Genomic DNA, 22,824 nt, shown 5'->3' on the forward strand with positions numbered 1-22,824 from the left:
GTCCTAGCATCCAAATGTATACATAGCTTGCATGTGGATAACAGCATTACTGAACAGTCAGAGTATTTAGACAAACTATGCTACAAAGTAAGTTTTCTATTGCGTATGTATGCACTTTTAGTGGAGAAACAGAATTCAGACAATTGAATCCTTTTAGCATGAAAAATATACATTAGGTAATGTTAACTTACTCTAAATTGAATTTGTAATTACTTCTGTAAGTATAGTTCCTTTTCTAGAACTGCACCAAGACACCTCCTCTTTCAAAAGAAGTCAACAAAGGAAAATTGATTTACAGCTACTGGGTTACTTACTACTGCTGTAGATTTACAGTTACGTTTTCTTCTGAAAACAAAAACAAAACAAAATCCAACAAATCAAACAAGAGATGAAGTACTGATGAAATATACAACAAATACCAGAAATAGGATAAATAAACTGAAATAAAAAGGAAATTTTTCTCTAAGCTTGCCATCTAAGGATTTCATTTACCACTTGCACAATCTTTACAAGACAAAATGTTAATTATTAGCCAACAGTGTTTCTCTAAAGGCAACAGCAGCTATGTATAGTAAATCATAAGTTTAATAGTAGAGCTAACTTATGTTCTTCTGCTGCTCTGACCTGCTCTAGCCTTCCAATATTTACAATTCACAAGTTCAAGCTCGACTTAGAAGGACAAAGTCAAAGGTCATATGTAAAATGATATAAACTGCATGCCACTAAGTAGGCAAGAGTGTGACATAAGGATGGATGGGACCGGAAAAATTTTAGCAATACCTTCTTGCCTCCCACTTCTCTGACTTTCATACTGGAACACTGCAAAGTGGCTGAATGCAAACAGGTTTTGATTTGTATCACAGATCAGCTACTGAAAAAAAAGAAAAACTGCTTCTCTGGTTGCCCAGAAAGGTGGTAGATGTCCCATCCCTTGAGACATTTGAAGCCAGGCTGGAGGAGGTTCTGGAAAACTTGATCTAGTTCAAGATGTCCCTTGTCATTGCAAGGGGAGGTTGGACTAGATGACCTTTGAAGGTCCCTTCCAACCCCACCTATTCTATGATTCTTTACTGCTTGTATATGCAAGTATTTTACTTCACGATGTTCTCAAGCACCTACATCATGGGGAGAACTCAATAAATGTTTGCAATAATTTTTACTTTTATATACAGACACATATAACAGATAATATAGAGCATAATTACATATATTATATGCATATATAAAGCTTTTATATGAGCATGTATATTTAGTACACCTTAATGAGTTATTTTAGTTTAAGGATTTCTATAGGTCAAAAGGTCTATGTATAATCACGGTTGTTATCTGGTCTTTACATAGCTTTTCAGTGAGTTTTCTGCACAGTTTAAGAATACTTACATATTCTTATCTGGATTATATTAGAATAAACAGAAGTGCAACCAGTCCCTGGTCAACAAACACATCTAGCAGAAACCACTATGACTATAAAATAATCATCTTTCATTGCAAGCAGCTGTTTACTAATAAACAACTACATGAGAGGCTGTTGAAGGAAAAGCCATAGGAATAAAAAAAAAAAAGGTAGTTTAATTGAAACAAAAACCAAGCAAACATAAAGACATGTAACTAAAAGCACTTCTGAACTGAAACCATAAGTCTTTCTGGCATCCTTCCCAGCTACTATTTGATTCTGTGCCCTGTGTGACATTTTATATATCCTCATGTTTGAACTACCCAACCATATTTTGTTTCTTCCTTCTACTGGTTTTTGAACTGCAGCCATAATAGTGTCACTATATAAAGGAAATGTACCATTCCACAGCACTTTATTCTTTCTATTTGTAACCTGATTGATGCAGCTGTTTAAAAACTGTAATTTATCTAAAAGAATCTCAGGTATCTCAATATTTTTCATGAAACAGGACAGGATCCTGCAGTAAGAATTCTGAATTTTGAACTGAGTTTTGCAGCCCTTACGTTGCCCTGTAGCACCTGTAGTTTTGTCAGCCTTGGCCCCAAGTTCTGAAAATTGTTATTACCCTAATTAAGTAACATTATGACAGTACCCACTATACATTAAGTGCTGGGCAAATATGAAGTCAGGCACCTTCCCCGGAGAGCTCGAACTTTAAGAAAAATAAGGACAGCAATGCATTAACTCCACTAATTATCATTTTTTAGCAAACAAAACTATTCAAACACTGATCTTCCCTAATGCTAACCCAGGACACCTAAGTTGTAGATTCCCACGGTTGAGCTTGTCACTCTGAGTTCCCTTAAAAAACAATGGGCACTTTTAAAACACGTCATCTGATCCATTTTACATAGCTCCTAGAATTGTAGATGCTACTCCCTAAGGGGAGCCTCTACTAATTAGTGAGATTGCTCGTGCTATGTGTTAGTCCACTAAGATGCCATGGTACGCACTGATCTCACAGAGGAATGTGCCAGTCGGCAAGAAGGATTTGAAGGCAGAAAATCTGAAGGGACAAACTTATTCAAGCAGCTTGTTCAGGGCTTAACGGGTGCATAAAAGAAAGTGGAAGAAGCAAACAGAGAAACGTGTTGCAAAACAAAGGAAAAAGTATAATGAAGTCAGTAATAGTAAATGATCTCTCACAATTAGTTTACTGGAAATAATACTTGGAAACGGAACTGAGAATTTCAGAGAAATGCCTAGTGCTACGCCCTGTCCACAAAGAGAAGACGAAATCCAGCAGGAAACAGTTCATATTTTACTAAGCCATCCCTGTAAAGGCAGGGGAAAAAAAAAGCCAAACCAAATGTTCACAAATATCTAAATTACCCCAACATACTCAGCTTAAGCAAGACATCAATGCTGTGAACTTACTGCGTGCTGCCCTGCTGTCTGGGGGTCATTCACATCCTGTAAGTCCTGAAGAAGTGTTTAACTCCAAACTTCTCATCTTGTAAAAAAAAATATCAGTGTCACCCTTCTTTTGATTGTCCCTCCTGAGCGCATGTACACAACTGTCCAAAAGGATCAAGTTTCATTTTGCTAAGCCGTTTCAGTTGTGATGGACCCCATACTGCAGTCTATAAACAGCCTTAGGTACATCGTTACTTACGAACTGGTTTATTTCCTAACCAACATCATTAAAATACAAGGCAGTTCACTGAACTTGGAAAATACTAAGAAATGCTCTAGAGTGTAACATCTGGTATAAAGGAGGAGAAAAACACTGTTTTCAAGTGCAAGACATGTAAGAACTGGAGGCTAAAACAAAACCTATTAATCTATCTCCACCCCCATGTTCAAAATGAAAAACAGAAAAAATACCCTTTGGTGCTTCACATTAGGACGACACAAATCTGAGATGCCTCCCATCTGGTTTGCTTGCTGTTTTTTAATAAAAAAGCAAAATCACCCCGTCCTTTTTCCCTGCTTTCAGTAGCTTTCAGATCTGTTAGTTTCCAAGATGTTTATACTGTTCTCATCCCATTTTATTTGTGTGCCTGTCAAATTTAACTACTCTGCTTCAGTGAAGCAGTACCTGAGATTTTCAGGTTATCATGACCAAACTCAAACAAATCACAGATCTGGCTAAATACAGGGAGCTGAGTGGGGAGGTAACTACCTCTGTGCTCCTGTAATAAACTCTGACCTCCCTGGTGAAACTGTGAGTAGGCCACAGGCTTTCTAAGCTCCTACTGTCCCCGGGAAGCTGCTGGCAGCCATGGACGACCAGACACTGACAGCTCTGGCCATGACTCCTCCACCTCATCCTGCAGTACAGCCACAAGAGAATTGGGTAGAGTTGGATATATTGGCTTTAAATCACCTGGTGATTTCCTTCCACTCGAGAAATTCCTGCCATCCAGTCAGAGCTTATGGCTTATCTGCCTGGTCAGAGGCATGACTTGCAATGCTGCAGGCATGCTGGGAAGGCTCCTTGGACAGTGCCCTTAACCCTCACTGCTCAAACACTGCTGTACACACTATCAAAACTTACCTACTGATGTTGGACGAACAGCTAAGACAAAAATTGTCCTTCCTGGGGACAGGAAGTGTTTGAAGATGGCTGGTGGACACCTTTCTGTCTAAATGCGTCTCTGTTGTGCTCACAGCCCTGAATGTTGACCTTTGGCTCAGCTCTGTCTGGATGAGATTTTGTTCTATTTCTCCTTTTGTTTTGCAGAGAAAGCCTCCACGCTAGGGCCCATCAGCTGAAAGAGTACTAGCTCACTTCACAAGGCTTAAAATAGCACCTGTAATAGGTGCTACTGTTCCTACATATTTAAATCAAATATAATGCTGGTCACAACTCTTAAGAAACATAAAAATGCTATTAAAATCTTTGTGTGACAATGTCAAATTCTCTGTGATTCATATGACTTAAAGCTCTAAATTTTGAATGTGCATAGACTATAAACCAAGGCTGAAAATGGATTTTAATATTTGGTTTTGTTTTTCTAACATGATGACTGCCATATAAACAAACACAACATATTTTAATACAGATCTCTAAAATTCTCCACCAGTTGTAGGTCTGGTGGAACATGTCTTGGCTTTTTTTTTAAGATACCAATTGACATTTTGATGTTCATTTTAATTCAGGACTATGAGTTTCCTCAAATTTCAATGAAGAAAACAGTTAAAAGTAGATGCATTCTAAGATTTGCTTCCCACAATTGAGATTTCTTTCTGCACAGTTGAGTAAATAATGTCTCTCCATTCAGGTAAAATACAATGACATAAGTTAATTTCAATAGTAAAACTCTGTAACTGTTCTTCAGCCTCTTGCCAACTTTCCAGGCAAGCAGCTGGAAAGTTATTTCAATCTTATTAGAAAGAGGACTATATTTTGAAGGTCTCAAGTAAAATGTTTCACTCTTGCGACACAACAGCACACAGACATTCCTTCACATAACATTTCCAGTACTTGAAAGAACTACTTTATGAACTTTAAAAGTGGTATGAACTCTGATTTCCTCATCTTGGAGTCTTATTATCCAGAAAGCATTATGCTGTGCAAAATGCTTCACTGGCAGCAACCATCAGTATGTTCTGTTAGCATAAACAGAGGGTAAAAACCCCCTCCTCTCCAAGCCTGAACACAAGAGACTTCCACAAATACGCCGTGGGAGAAAGCTTTCCCCTGGGAAAGGTCACACGGTGATACCACTGACCCTGGTTACTGACATGGGATAGCTGAGGGACGCCAAAGGTCACTGCTGCCCGGCTGCACTTGGCTCATAGCACACGGGTCCACACGCTGCCCCCACCACTTTGTCAGGCTCATCCGTGCTCTCACAGCCATCCCTCCTCTTCCCAGGCTCTCTACCCTCATCACGGCAAGGGGAGGCAGCAATCCTTTGAAATGTTATGAAGGAAATAGCTTAAAAGTACTATTTTTATGTGGAAAAGATACTGCATTAATTCAAATATACAATGTGCTTGCATTTCAGGGAAAAATTTGGTAGCACGCATTCGATCATTGTCCTCACTGCCGTGCTCTGTGGCAGGAGAGAGCCATGCAAGTCAAGCACACGTCCTGGAGGGAAAAGGTGTACTACACTCAACACTAATACCTTCAGACCATGGAGAAATGGCCAGAAGCCTCCAGAGGTGATGAAACTGAGGCTTCACCAAGCGGTGGAAACAAAGCACAGGGTGGGTATTTGTGGAGAGGATGATTAGTGAGATTGTGCTTGGTCTGTAACAGGAACAGAGTAAAGGGATGGAGGAAAAAACAATTTGAGCACCAGCATGCTTTTCAAGGGGCTTTATAACCTCAGTCCCGCTGCCTCATGCTGGTTAACATGTAATCTTAAAGATCTCCCATAAGCTTAGTGTTATTCATAGTACTTTCATGGCACCAATAATCCACAGCCTGAGAATAGCAGGCAGAAATGATGACAACTCAGGTCAAGCAGCATAAAGCAATGGAAGCACATTTCTCACCAGTCACAAAGAAGCTCTACATATAGCCTGGAGACTTCATAGAGAACAAGGCCCGAACTCAGGAAAGTGCAGAGAGAGAAAACCAGGACTACATAACACATGACGGAGTGCATTTTGGTGTGGGTTTTATCCTTTTAGTAAGTAATTTGTTGGCTCCATCACCCACAATTTACAGGTGTATTGCAGTTGTTAGCAAAGCTCAAAAAGCCTGTGCCAAACAATATTCAGCCCCATCGAGAACACTGATAAAAAGCCAATGACTCATTAGCACTCTATCATCTGGACACTTTGTTTTCCTTTAAATTATTTCTTTCATGCTAGATGGAGAATTAAAACACTTCTAATAAAAACTGACATGTACATTAGACTTCTGTTTTACATAATAGAACATTCATTCCTTTTAAAAGGGATGAATTATTGCTTGAAATTAACATTACAGGGAATTGGACATGCTTACGTATGAAGAAATGTTTAAAATCAGAATTATCTGCAAAACTTTCATCTTTAGAAAACTTCAATTCAAAGGTGTTTCTTTTTATGGCAGCCTAAGGAATGACATTCTGGTAGCAGAACTGAAGAGACTTAGTTTAACAAAGTATTTACCACGTTTGTGAATGAACTTCTGTATTCTTAGTTCTTGACTAATCTTTTTAGATGTGGCAAATTTTTCATCTGAAACTGACCCAAATTTACATAGTTTATATATTGAAGTAGATACTCCTCATGAAAAGATGCACTTTCAAAGCATTCCAGTATTCCTGCTTTTCTCTGAGAAAAAAATTCCTTCACAGCAATTCATATTTCAGAAATTCTGTTTCCAAATCCAGGAAGTACCATTAAAACAAAGACCCAAACCATCCCACCTCTCCTATTTCAACACCAGCAAAAGAGCCTAGAGATGAACTCCTCTGATTATTTTGCAGGGCCAATGCAGCAGACAGTGAGACTGCAAATCTCTGTGGGAGCACGCATACAAACTTTGAAGGTCCACCACTGGGGCACTGGGAAAAATTAGTTGTTCTGCTTATTACTGTCAAGCTTGCACAGTTTAATGCAATAAGAGGATATTTATGAATGCAGACTGTCTAAGCTACACCAAGTATAAACTGAATTGAGACAAGGGTTTTTTTCTTAGGTTATGTTTTGTTACAAATTTGGGTTTGCTCAGAACAGAAGCAAGATCTGAGAAGGAAAGCAAGGCATTACAGAAAGAAAGCAGGGCTGGACAGCAACTTTACAACTGACAATACCACCAATTTATCCCTCACTTGATTGGAAAATACAAATATAAAAAATCTTTACATTTTGTTGATGGTTTCAATAAAGAAAGTTTTAAAATAAAATAATATATTCACACGTAAATGTATTTTAAAGTAGATACAGTTCAGATGATCTCTGGAACCATTAGTCCAAACCCCACCCTATCCATGCAGTGGAGTGGCAGTCCCCACACCTGCCTCCAGTTGGGCTACACACAACAAAATCAGAGACTCATTTCCCACAGACATACAAACCTCCTGTACATCATTCAGTGCATCCATCTCAAGCTACTAGAACCAAGCTCCTCAGCACGAGTAGCTTTGTGCATCACTCCCTTAGTCACTGGGTTCACAATGCTCCTCTCCTGCTACAGTCAGCTCAGCAGCACAGCAGGAGTTCCCTTAGCCCCTTCTAAACTTGTACATGCTTTTCAGCAAGATCCACACTATACCTCAAGCACATCACACTACAGAAGCAATACAATGCTTCCCGTCCTTTTTTTACATACTGCTATAAGAGCATATCATGAATGATTTTCTGCTTACATATTTGCCATATTACTTTAGCAAGCACAGCATTTTCCCTTTTCTCGTCCTAACAGAAGCTCCTCATTATCAGACTACGCCACTTTGTTTTCATTCTCCCTCAGAAAACTCATTCTGATTTCTGTCACCTTCCATCAGACTGCCATATCTCGTTCTGCTGTGCCAACAAATAACTGTCAATTTGTTGCCATGTCCCATTTTCAGGTACACATCTCTGCACTGTTGAACATTGCTCCAGTGAAGGGGTTTCTTTGTCTCTTCCTTATCCCACCATGCCCCAGAATAATTTGGCTGTGGGTTATTTCTTGTTTGCTTTAGGGTGTATTGCAGTTTTTTCCATGGTCAGAAAAATTCACTGTAATCAGATCCATTACTTACAAGCGATGGTACATGAAGCAATGGGGGACTTCAGCGGTACCTTAGAAAGTAACAGTTTCAGGGTGGACAGAGATCTCTTAACATTGCCAAAGCTTTTACTGATGTAAGCAAGAATTCTCCCAAGAAATATCTGAGTAGAAATTGATCAAAGAAGAAAATTCATCTGAATTAAGGGCATCTTAAGTCCAGGAAAATTCTGACACAGCGACCATTCAGGCCCTTTTTGTGCTTGCTTATGATAGCTATATATTGGTACCCTGACTGGGATGTATCATTATTCTAACTATAAATGGTAAATTCTATTTACCCTAACTCTACCCTAATTCTATTCACTCTGATTCTTTTTCTTATAGCATTTCACTTACAAATTTTATCTGTATCTTGAATTTTCAAGTAAGCTAAATTTCTAAATACTAAAGCCATTTTTTTTTTCTATTTCTGAAACAGCTCATTCTTGTTACAGTGCTATATTCAAAAGCAGCTGGGTCAAATTCAGTTCCTTATGAACAGCCCTTGAAACATTAAAATTGCATGAATAGCCAAGAGCCTCAGTTGCATAACCAAGGCCAAGGAGGAGCCAATAAATCTCTGCCAGTTAGCCCTATTCATGAGTAACTTTTGTTTGACTAAAGCATATCAGCTAGAAAAGCAACCTGTCATAGTTCGAAGATTTAGAGAGATGAAGAACCTCTTGCTTCCCTTGATAATTTGTCAGAATAATGACTCATTTCTACTGTGAAAAATGTTGTGCACTACTCCTGATCTGAATCTGCCCAACTCTCTAGCTATAAACCTTTAGTTTGTATTATGATTTTTACTGCTGTTCTAAAGAACCAATATAAAACCAGTATATTTTCTCCTGCTTTAAGAGACTTCATTTTTAAATCAAGGAGGCTCTTTATTTTGATAGGGTCAACAGATTAAAAGAAAAAACAAAAATCATGGTTCTCAGAAAGAAATAGCTTCATCAGATCTCAAACCATTCTGGCTTTCTTCTGCAGTGGTTCAACATCCCTTCAATAAATTAAGCCTGAAACTACAGCAAGCATTCTTGTCACAGTGCGGATCCAAAGATAAGGCTATTGTTGAGTCCTAACCACTACCTTCCTGGAAGATATCTCCCTCTCCTTTCATGAGTGTGTTGCACTAAGAACTTGCAGTTCAAAAGACCCCTCCATCCTTTCCAGACTTACCTCTTTCCAGGGTACAGATGACCCTGTTCCTGGAAATTCTGTCTGGAGAAGTGGTGGAATCTCCTTCACAAGGAATACTCAAGACAGCTGATGGGGTGTGGATAACCTAATCTAAGACTTTTTCTACAGTTTTTCAGATGCTGTCCAGAGGCCCTTCCCACCTTAGGCTGTGCTATGTATGACACATGACCACACACTTGATCAAATGTAGTTCATTCATTCTCCATTAAAATTTTCCAGAGCTAAGGCAGAAGTTTACAAAGCCATTTGGTCTTGTAGGTTTGTAATGCCACTGCTAGTTCTCTCAATTCCAACTTTGTATCTTCTTTTAAGCTCTAATGTGTGAAAATTTTGACTCATGTAATATTGCAGTACATATTGAACAATTACCATAGATACATCACATATTTACACTTTGTCATAATCATTAACTGACTCTACTCTTCACCACCAGAAAGTGACTCTGCAGGCAGGTGTGTGCTCCTATAGCACCAGCAGTAGATTCAGCCATGCAGGAACTGTGTGCAGGTCATACCTTTTCCTGCACACAAACATGTGCACACTGTTCCTAAGATGGTTACTTGGGTTTAACAGTTACCTCTGGCTTCATCTCTCAGCCCAAAGGTTATATTTAGACATCTGACTAAAATCTTTTCTTGTCTGTTGTATTTGTAATTTTCTTTGTAAAATCACTATTCTAGCACTTGTCTCTCTTCACATCTTTAAAGAATTGCTTGCCAACCTTTTTTATGTATTTTAATGATGAAGTACTCAGGAAACAAAAGATAATCTCATATTAAAATACAACGTCACAAGTCTCTGAGGTTGTGATAGTCTCTGATTTTGTAACAAGATACTGTGTACCCAATAGAACAATATGTCAAATTTCTACGGCAAACGACTGTAATGCAACTGTTGGCAGCTAATCACAATGAATTTCTTCACCAAAGTCCAGATCCCAGTAAAAGCTACATTTCTATAAAAGCTGCCTTTTAACATATTCCCAACAACTCTTTCGAGAGGTGACCACATTTAACATTCTTCTAAATAGAAAATTTTAGCTTCTAGCTATAATTACCTCCTCCCAACTGATTTCACTACAAATTCACAAAAAATATAAAATAAGGCTGACCACCCAAATTCAAAGTTTTGGTAAACTCAAGTGCGCAAACCAGGACCTCTGGAGCAATCCACAAATTTTTTCAAATGTTACATGTCATCTACTTTTCCCTCTGCTAGTCCCAAGGGGCAGAAGTCCCAAGGCACCCTGATCATTTTCCTTAAAATTTCTGCAGGGAAACATCCAAATAATGGCCTTTCCCTGCCTGCATCTGCAAGTAAATCAGTTCTTTCAGTTTTCCAGGAGGAGGTGTAGAAACTATGCTGGTATCACTGACCAGCTATTTCCCAGAAGGGAACCAATGCCAGATGACCTGTTCCAATGGTCGAGCCATGCTGGATGCTAATACACCTATAGCTCCCCTACAAGGGGTTGAGGTTGGAAGAAATGTGTATCTTTTGCTATTTCATTCTTTAGATAATTTCCTGGATGTTATAATAATCTTCTCTCTTCAGCTATCAAGACACTGATCAGTAAGAACTTGCTACTGCTACTCTTTATGTAAAGGTCAGTGCACTCTACAAACGATTTGTGGCAGCCTGTAATGCAGCAGGGAAGACAAAAAAAAATACCCTGCAAAAGACAGAAAAAGCAAAACAATTGCATCACGGTTTGCTTTCATTTTGTTTACCTAACACTGTGGCTGAACAAAACTGAGACGTTTCTTGGCCTGTGAAATAGTATGTGCAAGCTGTTAGACAATGAGCTTGTTCTTAATGGTTGGATTAATTCAAACTGTACAAAACTGCTTAGATTAAGATTGCATTGCTTTCATGTGAAGTAGCACAGCAATGTGCAGAGAGGCAAATACAGGTTTTGTCCTGTTGACTCTCAGCCTGCTAATTATGAAAAAGGGGGAGAAAGGCCCTGTTACGTGGCCTGTGATCTTATCCCTTTATCCTTTCTGACCAGCTCAATCTGGCAGGAAAGAAATAGCTCTACTGATAAGAAGGAATATCTCCCTCTCTTTTAAGTGAAGGTATAGTAGCTGTTTTCCTTTAAGTCAAACAGAGCATGTACTACAGTACTTATTTAAGAAATTTACCAGTATGATGAATTTTTAGCTTGTTTTGATTGTGCCTGTTTGGATTTCTGAGGAAAACTGCAACTCCAACAATGTCTCCATATCTCGGCATCCCTTACTTTTAAGCAGCACATTTTCGACTCACAGAAGCAAGTTACAGTCATATTATCAGTCAAAAAACACTGTTGAAAAGCAGCATATTTATTAAAAAATTAATCAGATGCTTCTGAAATCATCTACAATGAACAGCAGTTAACCCAAACACCCACCTGGGATGGTGAAGTCAGTTTGACGTTTGTATATTCCTACTTACTGAAACCTTCGAAGAGGAAGAGCTTAGTTATTACACACCATCTGCCTTCATCACATATCTACATGAGCATTTAGGAAAGACAGTGGGTAGAAAACTGCCTTTATTGCACTATTACTGCTGACAACCAACTTCACTTCCATGGGGGATATTTGAGCATCATGCCTAATGGATGTCTGAAGCAAGGGCTTAGATGAGAAGCAACTGGTTAATCCTCCTCTTAGATGAGAACAAAGTGAGAGGAGAGGTAAGAGAAATCACACAGGCTGTGGGGCTGGCAGATTTGTTCTTTGCCATGCTTCTTGGTGCCTGAACTTTTAAATGATCAAATAGCAGAGCTATGGTTATGACTGCTTACCTGTCTGTTAGCAACAAAAAAATTGGAAATTCTCCCTTTCTTTGTGAACCCAGGCAGTCTAGTCATGTAAAAGACAAACCATGTGTTTTTATTAAGCACAACATCACAATATACTGTTAACCCTGCAGTCTGTGTTGGTCATTAGTTTTCAAAAGGATTTTAATGGTTCCGCTCTTAAGTGCAACACCCAACACACCCAGAATTGACTCAAGCCAAAACATTTTCTGTAGCTAATCAAGGCCTTTCTTCCCCATAGAACTCTTATTCAACTATCCCTCTCTCCAAGATTTCAGATAAAATAACTTAATTCTGCCTATTGCAACAGGATGCTGCCAGACTCAGCTACTTGACTGAATTTGGGTAAACAAATGCAGGTGATTTTGTGGGTTGGCAAAGATATCAATATGAAATCAGGCTGGCTGTTCTAGTTAAATGAGCAGTCATCAGTATGTAAGTTTATGTTTCCAAACACAGGTCCTTGCCATATATTGAGGTAAGTAAAACCAGATCATCACCCTCGTCTCCACTGAAACTATTTGAAGGCAGAGTTAACATTTTGAAATGATGACTGCATTTTTAAAGACCTCTGAAAGATCACAGAACCCAGACATTCAAGAAAGTTTTCAAACCACGGGGAAGATAAGCTAGAAACAAAGCAGCAGTGGCTAGACAAACCTTACTTAAAAGGCTTGATAACTTTTGTCTGACTGCTTTTTTCAGAGGATGTTGTAAGTTAGAAAAGCTATTCCACCCTCAAAATCCTAAAATTAAAGAGAGAAAGACAATGAGAAAAGCATAGACTTTTTGGCAGTATCCAGGGAAGTTTGACAAGCAGCAGCAGAAAGCACAGATCAAAAGAACAAATAAGTTCTTTCATTGTAGAAAATACCTAGAATTCCATGTTTATCTTACCACAATAAGCTACTAAATGGTTATCTAAGCTGCCCTTGTTTTGCCAGGCGACTCAATACATCTGTGGGTTTTACCCTGCATTAGTTTTAGTCTGGTGTGTTTAAAATGCTACACAGCAAGTAAATCTAATCTAAAAGGTTATACATCTCCTCGGGAAAAAGAGCCTTCACAGGGAGCGATCACCTTCAACAGAAAAACTTTTTGGCATAAACTCAGAATTATTTGCCCCATTTTCTACATTGCAAGCCACATAGCTGTGATATATCACAAAAAGTTCAGCTCCTTCTTCCTCTAGTAACATATTGCTAGTAATTGTGAGAAATCCACAGAAGTACAGTAAAAAAAAAAAACAACCCAGCATGAGAACCATCTCACAAGTACCTAAGTACTTGTGAACTTTTTAAAGATTCATTTCCTTAGTCCTTGTTTTAGAAACTATTAAGAGTTTCCGTAAATTCCAAGCTGGCTTTTCCTGTATATCACAGTCACAAAGAAATCTGTCTAACATATTATAAGTGGAAGTATTCTGGGCAAAATAACATCTCTGAGACAGGTTTAAGGCATGCAGAAACAAGACTGAACTTGTGAGTTCACAGTTTCTTTAAAACAAAGCAATACCTGCTGTCACAGCATGAGGAAAAAAAGATATCTCAAACCCAAAACATGACAGCAGAAGCAAGAAAAATCATGCGGGAAAAAGTAGCTCACTCATCTTCACTGTCCAAATACCTTCACAGTAGAAGTCTACTGTTCTCTAACCCTTCAATTCAGAAGAGGCCCACAAAGTAGCAGTTACTCCAGACTCCTGGAAGACTTCCAGTAAATAGATTAAACCTTACATATAAACACCCTCTATAATTAGAGAAGAAAGCATCTCAGGTTTTGGAAAGCATATGACAAATTTCGAAACCATGAGATGAAATCAAATTGTATTTTAACATGGTTCAGAGGAAACCTTTCTTCTGTAGACTGTCAGTCTCTCTCTCAAGAAGTTCGATAACTACTGTAGTAACCTGAAGTTTTTTGCACCTTTCAAAACTAACCTAGAAACATGGATAGACAGACAACAAGATGATGCTAATGAACACTTCAGGAAATTCCTTCTTAAAGGGAGCAGTCTTTTGGGGTTAAAGAAAGAGATCCATCTAAAAGAGTCCACCAGCTTACACAAGCACCGTAAAGGAAAGACCTGACTTTTCCTCAGAGCTGTACCTGGCTTGCAGAAGAGGTGCCAGAGGAGCAGCAAAGAGCTGAGAGGCTCCTTTTGCTTCTTGGTGGTGCCATGGGAGCACGAGTGGTTACCTCCTTCTCAAAATCCATCCCCTTAGTAGCAGACTGCCACCAGCATGGATTGACAGAACCAGGAACAGCATGAATCCCTCTTCTTTCCAGAGCAGATTTTCTATAGGTGTGCATATGCAGTGGAGCCTCATCTGATGGGAAATTCTGTAATGCATCCGGGTGTACGAATGATTCATATATACAAGAATACTGGTTTCTCATGGTTGCATGCTTGCATACGGGTGGGGATTGAACAAATACACATTTGCACATTGGCTAGAACTACCTTTTTGTGATAGGATTAATACCCAAGGTGATGATTTAGCAATGAAGAAAGAGGGTAAAACATGCACAATAAAACCACATATGGAAGAAGCCCAAAGTAATACAAATAGTTACTGCCATGGTGAAATCTGTTGTGGAATTAAGCTACAGCAACAACCAAGTATCATACGTGACCTCCTCAATGGTCCTGCATTATTGAAAGCTATTCACTGGCCTCAGGAAGAAACTTGACTCCCACTTGCAGCAGGGTCCCAGGCTTGGTAGGGGATTAACCCAGTTGTTCAGGATGGGATTAGAACGCTGTGTCCAGGAGCCCTGCCTGTGCAGCAGTGACCATCAGCTGCCTTGTGCGAGGGAGCTGTGCGTGCCCGGCGTGCCAGGGAGCAGCAGCAGCAGGTGCCTGCAGGACCTGCCCATGCGGGAAGTGCCGGCAGCAACGTCCGGTGCGGAAAACACTTGGTAAAAATAAAGCAGGAGGGAAGTACACATGAGCCAGGAATGAAATACTTGCATCTGATACCAGAGGAAGAGCACATCAGCCAGACAACCTGCGCGGGGTTCGAGCCAACTGCACTCCGGTCAGCAGAAACAGCTCCACTGACATCAATACACATGCTATGGGGGCCAAGACAAACACTGTGATCTGCACCTCCTCGCTCCATCCCACCCCACCCTCTTGCGATGTTCAGAAGGGGTAGGTTCTCCACTGATTCCCAGACAGCTTCTGATGCTGTTTCTATCATATGTTTTCATTTAAATTATCCAGCGACAGACACCATACTAACTGCCTGTGGCAAAACAGAGAGTAGTCCCCAGGTTGCACAGCACAGAAACGTTCCTCAGCCCCCCTCACCCACACAGGAGGGTGCAGAAGATACCATCCTGCCTGTATCCCCAGTGCTGGTTTTAGTATTAGCCAAAAAAGATGTCAGCTTGGTTTAGCAGCTGAAAAACAACAGAAACAATAGTGATTCTCAGTAAAAAAAAAAAACAATACTGACAGCCATCACTGACAATCAGGGTGCTTGAGATACCACAGTGATTCCAGTCTAAAAACATGAATACTGAGGTTCTCCATATCCATAGGTAGTAGATGCTTACAGAAGGTTGTCTTTTTAATGCAAAGCTATTAAGCAATTTTGATAAAATAGCATTTTTAAAAATAGAGAATGCATGATATGCATAATGAAAGAGTTAAATTAGCACACATCTGTAAAGGTTTGGAGCAGTTTGGGTCTTTTTTCTTTTTTAAAAGACTTGTAGGGAAAATATAACCTAGATCAAGAAATTACTGAAATTATAATTTCCCAGGAAAAAAAAAAAAAAACAAACAGAAAATAGCTTTTTAAGATCTATAAGGTATTTTATAGATGTCCTAGCTCCCTAGCTTTTCACGTACACATTTTTAATGGAAGTGTTTATGTTACATGTATATTTTTTAATCATCTTTTTACTTTATGCTAAATAATTCTTCCTTCCAAACAATATTTACTGTTATTTAAACCAACCAACCAATGTCATGCCATTATTTATTTTTTGAGCCAATGGAAAAAAAAAGTGACATTTCTTCTTTCTTACTCTAATCAAAGTCAAATATCTGTTCCTTCTGTGAGTAATTTATTACTAATTACAACAGTCTGATGTGTGGTATTTTGTGTTACTAAAAATAAGGCTACGAATGAATAAATGCAGCCAAAATTATGCTTTCGAAGCACAGTGCACGAAAGCCCGAAGCTCATACATAGACGTTGACAGCAGGTCTGTTTCCAGACTTTGGACACCCACACACCCACAAAATAGGTTCAAATTGGGAAAGCCTCTATTTATTCATCTAGCAGTAAATGTATCTGCAAGTGAATATATCATGTAAAATTTTAAATCAGGTTCAACTTCTCTCAAACACAAACCATGTTTTAACTCCTGTTTTTCACTGTTTACTTCTTCTTGCTGCCTTTCTCCTTCTTTGGAAGACTGACATCTTCCTCCAGAATGAAAAAAATCTTAGCTTCGAGTGAAATGGAATCACAATTAGTTTTTCTATTTTGAATGAAATCAATGCAAGAGCATGGAGACAGTCTATTAAATGTATATGTAAGAAATGTAAACTCCTTAGAGGCTGAAATATTCTTAAAACCTAGTTGAGCCCTGGAATTTACAGTCACGAGACATCAACACAGTCAAGAATTTAGCAATCCAAAACAGAACAGGACATTCACGCAGGTATCAAGCAGATCCAGTCTTACAACTAATAAGAACACATTTTTGGAAGATAAAATGGATCTCAAAATGCGGGACAGAATAACCTGTGCCTATGAAAGATCAGCAGATACACGATGTACATGGCCAATTATCCAACATCCACTTCCTGAGAGGTTGTTAGAACATCCTTAAGAACCCATGGCGAAGAATATATTATTGGACTTTCTGGATTTCAGACAGAATCTATTAAAACAGCTTCTCTATTCATTTCTTTAACAACTAATTTTGATTTTTAGCTTACTTTTTTTTTTTTTAGTGAAACGCACCTATGGCAGTGTATTAAACAGCAAGTCAAAACCTTTCCTAAACTTAAACAAAAGGCAAAGCTCAGTGTTTACTAAGGCAGCAATCTCCTGGTGAGTGAATGGGATCACTATAACCCACAATACAAGAGACCACACAAAATGAAGCAGTACAAAAGGAACTAATGACAAAACCCTCACAAAACCAAAAAAAAAAAAAGACACCTCAAAACAATCTCAACCAACCAGAAGGCCTGTGTTGGCTTGATGTGTCAAGATGTAAAACTTAATACCATCAGGTTCTGAATCTACTGAACTGGTACAATTACCATGATTGGGTGAATGTTGAAAATGCGCATTTCAGCAGCCGCTATCGGAGTCACAGGTGTTGGCTGCAATTTTAACAATACCACTGTTTCTCCGGGTGCACTCAACTCATTTGAAGAGAAAGGAAATTGGAATATAGGTTCATAAGCAATTTGCTTGTCTTATTTACTCTTATTCTCTCATTTGAGCCCAGAAAAAAAAGACTTAAATCCCAGGGATTATGGTTAAACCAAGGCAGTTAATCAGGTGACTTTGGTGTAATCTGCCTTTATTAGAGAATCAACAAAAAAATGCTGTCATGCAGCAGCAATGGTCCAGAGGTGCATTTACTTTGCTAACGATTGACATAAATATGTGCTCCCCTCTCAAGTGACAATGTGCAAAAAAGACAAAAATGTTCCCAGTGGGAAGCTAACAGGACTGTTCAGATGAAAAGAGAACAACCCAAGCACATTCACAACCATTTGCATGGAAATGATCTTGAGACAGCAAACATTCATCACTTTTGAGGCTAATTACATTACTATTGAGGCTACAGAAGGAACCCCTGACCAACAACCAGAGAAACTATACCATAACCTCAGCTATACTACCAGCAGGACTGTTGCCCTCACCCAAGCCCTCTGTGATGTCCATCTGCCAAACAAGTGATCCTCACACCTTCTGCGACACACCTCCACAACTACAGACAAGAGTGAACATCTGCTCAAAACCAATATGGCCAAAGATGACTGTAGACCATGGCTTCATTTTCACTTCTGTCACAAACTCCTTGTGTGCTTCTAAGTGAATAAGGGGCTTGAAATGAACTCTGAGGTCACTGACAAGCCCCATCTAATATGGTGCTCTGAGGATGTCTCCCAGGCTGTTCACCCCTGAGCTGGGCATGAAGCATAACATAGCAACTTGAGGTGCTTTGGTTTAAAAGTAGAGTTGGAAGAGGAAGAAGTGGCAAAGCACCCTCCATACAACAATCTACTTCTGCGGGATATGCAAAGGAGGGGAAGATTCAGCTTTCTGGTTACTTAAGCCTGAAGCAAGTTCTCTGTCTCTGGGCAGAGGATCTTGATAACCAGGCTAAAACAATACCAAAGGCCAAGGTTCTCTCAATCACTGACTCCTGAAATATTGCTGCACAAGGTCCTCATGGTCAGGGAGAGCATGTAGAAAGGAGCTCAATTTTGCAGCCCTGTTATGAAGTTCATTTCACAGCTGACTTCAGGGGCTAACCACAAGGCTACACAGACAGAATTCTGTAACATGTCATTGCCCAGTGGCTTGACTTTAAAGGGGAAAATACAGTATTTGCCTATCCCATCAGGTATTGGGCACAGGTTCCGGGGAGGCAGGAGGTGGCTCTGCCACAGCGGTGGTCACTGCCAAGCCACTGCATAGGATGTGGGCATTCCACCACCCCGGAAGGACCTAGTCCTGCACTGAACCCATCCACCAAATAAGACCCTGATGACTGCTTTGATGCAGTTTTTGGTGGTCTTATACAGAGGCAACTAAACCAAGTATGAGCAAAAACACGTGTGTAAATGCCTTGGGATATTTTTGGATAGAAAAGCTAAAGTTTCTGAAACCTAAAGACTCTCAAGTGTCTACAATAACTGGGAGAGGTTTCTACACACAACTCTTGAGTGCAGCTGGCTGAACTGTGCTTTAAAGGATACCAAAGTCCTAGATTCTTTATTGGATCTAACCATAAGTACTAAAACAAGATTGCTGCAGGCATTTATTCAATCAATTGAAACACAGGATTCAAAAAATTAAGGTAGAAAAATATATGTGCAAAATTTATATGAACAAAGGTAAGCATGTAACAACTACCTGGGTCTTCTGAGTTACAAACAATACATGCTATTTAAAATGCAGAGGCGTTGCCACAGAAGAAAACTTACTAATCCTGTCGGGGCAAAGTAACTGCGCTGGTGTGTGGTTTGCATGGGGGGAGGGAAGGAAAAAGAAAAGGAATTGCTTTATTAGCCTTTTTGCAGCTTTGTTTTGTTTGCTTTTTCAAAATAAGAGCTTTTTTTATTACTTTTAAATGATAGATACAAATGAAGAAACTTACATTTAGCAAAGCAAGTATCACCGCTCCACTTAAACTCCCCTTACTCCCAGAGATACATATTAAACTACTAGCCCTAAGGTATCTGAATGCTTTGCCTTACTTTTTTGAACTAAAGAGTAAAATTGAAAGAGTTTCCACATTTTACCAGGAATATTCTTCTTCCTCAATATTTTCACTTCTAACAAATACAAAGTAAATTGACTTTACTTTGCTAATGAACTAGCTCTTTGTTCATTTATCTATCGAGCTATTTATAAATATCTCGCAATCACAGCATTATCTGGGGGCTAAAGAGCATGTTTCAACCCAAAACAAATGGACATGTCATCTCACGTCCTTCCATAAACAAAAGCCAAAGGTTTGGAATCCAGCAAAGATTTAAGCTTGCAATCAAGTTTCATATGTTCATTTTCATAGCTTTTCTTAGGTGCTTTTTACACCGTAAAATAACAACAGTTGCCCTTAACACACAGCGGCACTGGAAAGCAATAAATTGCTGGACCAGATGGTACATGAGACAGAGGACACGTGTAGATGCTGGGGGGAGAGAGGGGCATTCCCCCTTTCCTGAATGTGCAACGTGCTGCTCTCTTGGGCTTACAAAGATTAAGGGGGCATCCTCCATCTCATTTGGGCAGGGAGGTAGTACCCATCAGTGGAGAGGAGGCAGAAACTCACAAAAATATCTTTAAACAACTTCTGAAACTTATTTTCTCTCTCTGAACAAATACCTACAGCCTGTACTGACACAATAGCAAGTTCTAACTGTATGACACTGATCTCTGAGATAAAAACAGGCATTTTTTGATGACACATTATATACAGCAGTATGTGAACCAAGTACTAATTCAACAAAATGGATTTTCTAAACCAGAAAAATCTGCAGCAACATATACCCAGATTAAAATCATGTTCTTCACAGAAACTGTGTACATTTTAAAATCAAATGTAATTTTTTAACTCCGTTTTTTAACTGGTACAGACCACAAAAGTATTTGCATAATATTAACACTAAATCAATTTCTCCCTCTATGGCATCAACCAGCAACAGTGTAATGAGCACAAAATACTCTAGCTCATTTGACACTGTCATTTATACATATTCTAACTAATTCTAAATAATTAATGATCATACTTTGGGAGAAAGTTTAAATTAAAATGAATTCTAAAATATTCCCATTACTACCTTAGTTTCAAGATACAACTAGGAGTAAAAGCAAAAGAGCTGCAACCAAAGAATATTAGTCACCGATTTCTTCCCTTAATACTCCTTTCAATCCCTTCACTTTACTAATCAATACATGGTCCAAAAAAGGTTTATTTAACCAATTGTCCAATCAAGCAATGCAGAATATCAGAAAACCTCTAAACCCTGGGTTTTTAACTGGAATTAAATAATGTGCTTACCATATTCCGCAGCCTCCTCATTCCCTAAATCCTACTGAGGATTTACACTGAGCTGACGTTTCTCTCAAGTTTACATTTCTCAGGTGGCTTTAGGCAGAACCTAAGATTTTTCTCTTTTTGCATTTTTAAGCTCAGACATTAACTACTGTAAGTACCCACCCCTTCCTACTACATCTAACCCTTTTCATACTGAGTGACTTAAGCCAAATAAACTTTGTAGCCCTAAACCTGCATCCCGTTATCCTATCACAGCAGTGCCAGTGGGGGGGCTATCCTTTACCTACTGATGTTAACTTGGTCTGTTGTGATTGATGTAAGCATGAAAGTGGCTGCAGCTAAGAACCCAGGGATTTTACTCTCTCTCCAGGGGGACTGAAAATATCCCCCTTTGTTTATAGTTAAAAAACCCCTTACAAGTCTCAATAGCCTTTCTGCTGCTGGACTTTTGCCTCCAAATGTGTTTACCCTTTACTAATGTACTTTTACCCAAGAAAAAAATCTATTAAGAAATGCGCCAGCATTGCCCTATGATATCAAAGCACATACAGTCATTTTAACCGACTGATACTATGATCCATTAAAAAAGCCTTGGCATTTTTGCAGATATCAAATCCTGGAATGAATGCTGTTGTAATTTTAGGGTTCTATTTGAACAGTTAAAGGAGAGACATCTGGCAATAATCTACCAATAAATACAGTGTCTCCATTCTTAGTTTCTCCTCCAAAACACTACCTAGGCCATTTTTGCAGCATGATTCATATAATCAACATAATACATTACAATGTCTTTCAAATAATTCCGAATTCTCAGTTCATTCAATAAAGAACTCATTTTCGAAAGAGAAAAGGGAACATGCCATGCAGAAACCTCGCTTTATTGACTCAGCCCTGCTGCCAAAGGAACAACGTGGTGAAGCAAACTCCACAATTTCAAAAGCATTTTTTTACATCAGGGGGAGAGAGAGAAAGAGGCTTATTTACCGAAATGTGAGATTCCACAGGTGAGGCCAGAGACGTCTGAAATCTTCTTCCTTTAGTTCCAAAAGTTTTACTTCATGGTGAAGCCTGTAATAATCCTTTCAAGCTGCCAGGTAAAACACACGCCATATCTCAGCCGTATTTTCTTTCACCCTTTTGCAGAGCACCTTTGTTATTTGCATAAAGCTTAGTTCTGGCCTATGGGACTTTCTGAACATCTACATGTTAGATTAGCTGTCTTGACACGCTTTATCAAGCATGACATCATGGATCTCCATGGTAACCTTAACCACACCTGCCCAGATGCCAGAGTTACCTGTCATGTTTAGACCTAACTGAACAAAACAAGAAACCCTCAACCACCATTTTCTAGGCACTCAGCCTTGCACAGGCACCGGAAGGGTGGCTGTTTTTATAAACTGATGGAAATCGGATTTCATTTGCCAACAAATTTGTTCTTCACAGAGCACTGGCTGAATTGCTAGAGCTGTTCCTGACCCTTCCACATCTCCCAGTGCATTTCCTAGTCAAACAACAACAACAGCAAGCTGTGGCAAACACCTTCCAGCTCATTTTCTAAAAGGCATGTTCATAAGCTCCGGCTCTGAAAAACTTCTACACACTCATTTTTGCTCTCTGCCCCTCAGAAAGCTGCTTTTTTTTTTTCCAGAGAGGTGACTTGTAAAACAGGTTCATGGCAGGGACTACCCCCTCCCATGGCCCGGTTAGTACTTTAACCTCTTAATTGCTAACTCTTTTTCATCCTTGCTTTTGCACTTGTTCCTGCTTTTTCCCTCTCTGCTGATGGGAGTCAAACCCCCTAAGCAGGTGACAATGTCCTGCCATGAGCTCAGCAGCAGATGATCACCCCATCTCAAACTTCAACAGACTGTTTTCCTCCTTCCTTTCTCTTTTTTCTAGCTTTCCTGGGGATTACATTAGTGCTCTGCTTTCATTAAT

At 39.3% G+C, this 22,824-nt stretch overlaps 1 protein-coding gene across 17 annotated transcripts in view; it reads right to left on the bottom strand.

Annotated features, from left to right (window-relative positions):
• Positions 1-22,824, bottom strand: part of KIAA1217 (KIAA1217 ortholog) — a 373,707-nt gene that overhangs the window by 148,803 nt on the left and 202,080 nt on the right. The window contains exon 1 of one of the 17 annotated variants that reach the window (XM_061468248.1): positions 21,868-22,115. The exons of the other annotated variants lie outside the window; for them this stretch is intronic. The gene's annotated coding sequence lies outside the window, so the exon portion shown is untranslated. Of the gene's footprint in view, positions 1-21,867; positions 22,116-22,824 lie in introns of those variants that run through there. 17 annotated transcript variants of the gene reach the window in all.

Source organism: Pezoporus flaviventris, unplaced genomic scaffold (assembly GCF_033815535.1).
Source record: "Pezoporus flaviventris isolate CSIRO_AGI_PZ_B2104156 unplaced genomic scaffold, CSIRO_AGI_Pfla_v1 ptg000047l, whole genome shotgun sequence".
Taxonomy (NCBI): domain Eukaryota; kingdom Metazoa; phylum Chordata; class Aves; order Psittaciformes; family Psittacidae; genus Pezoporus; species Pezoporus flaviventris.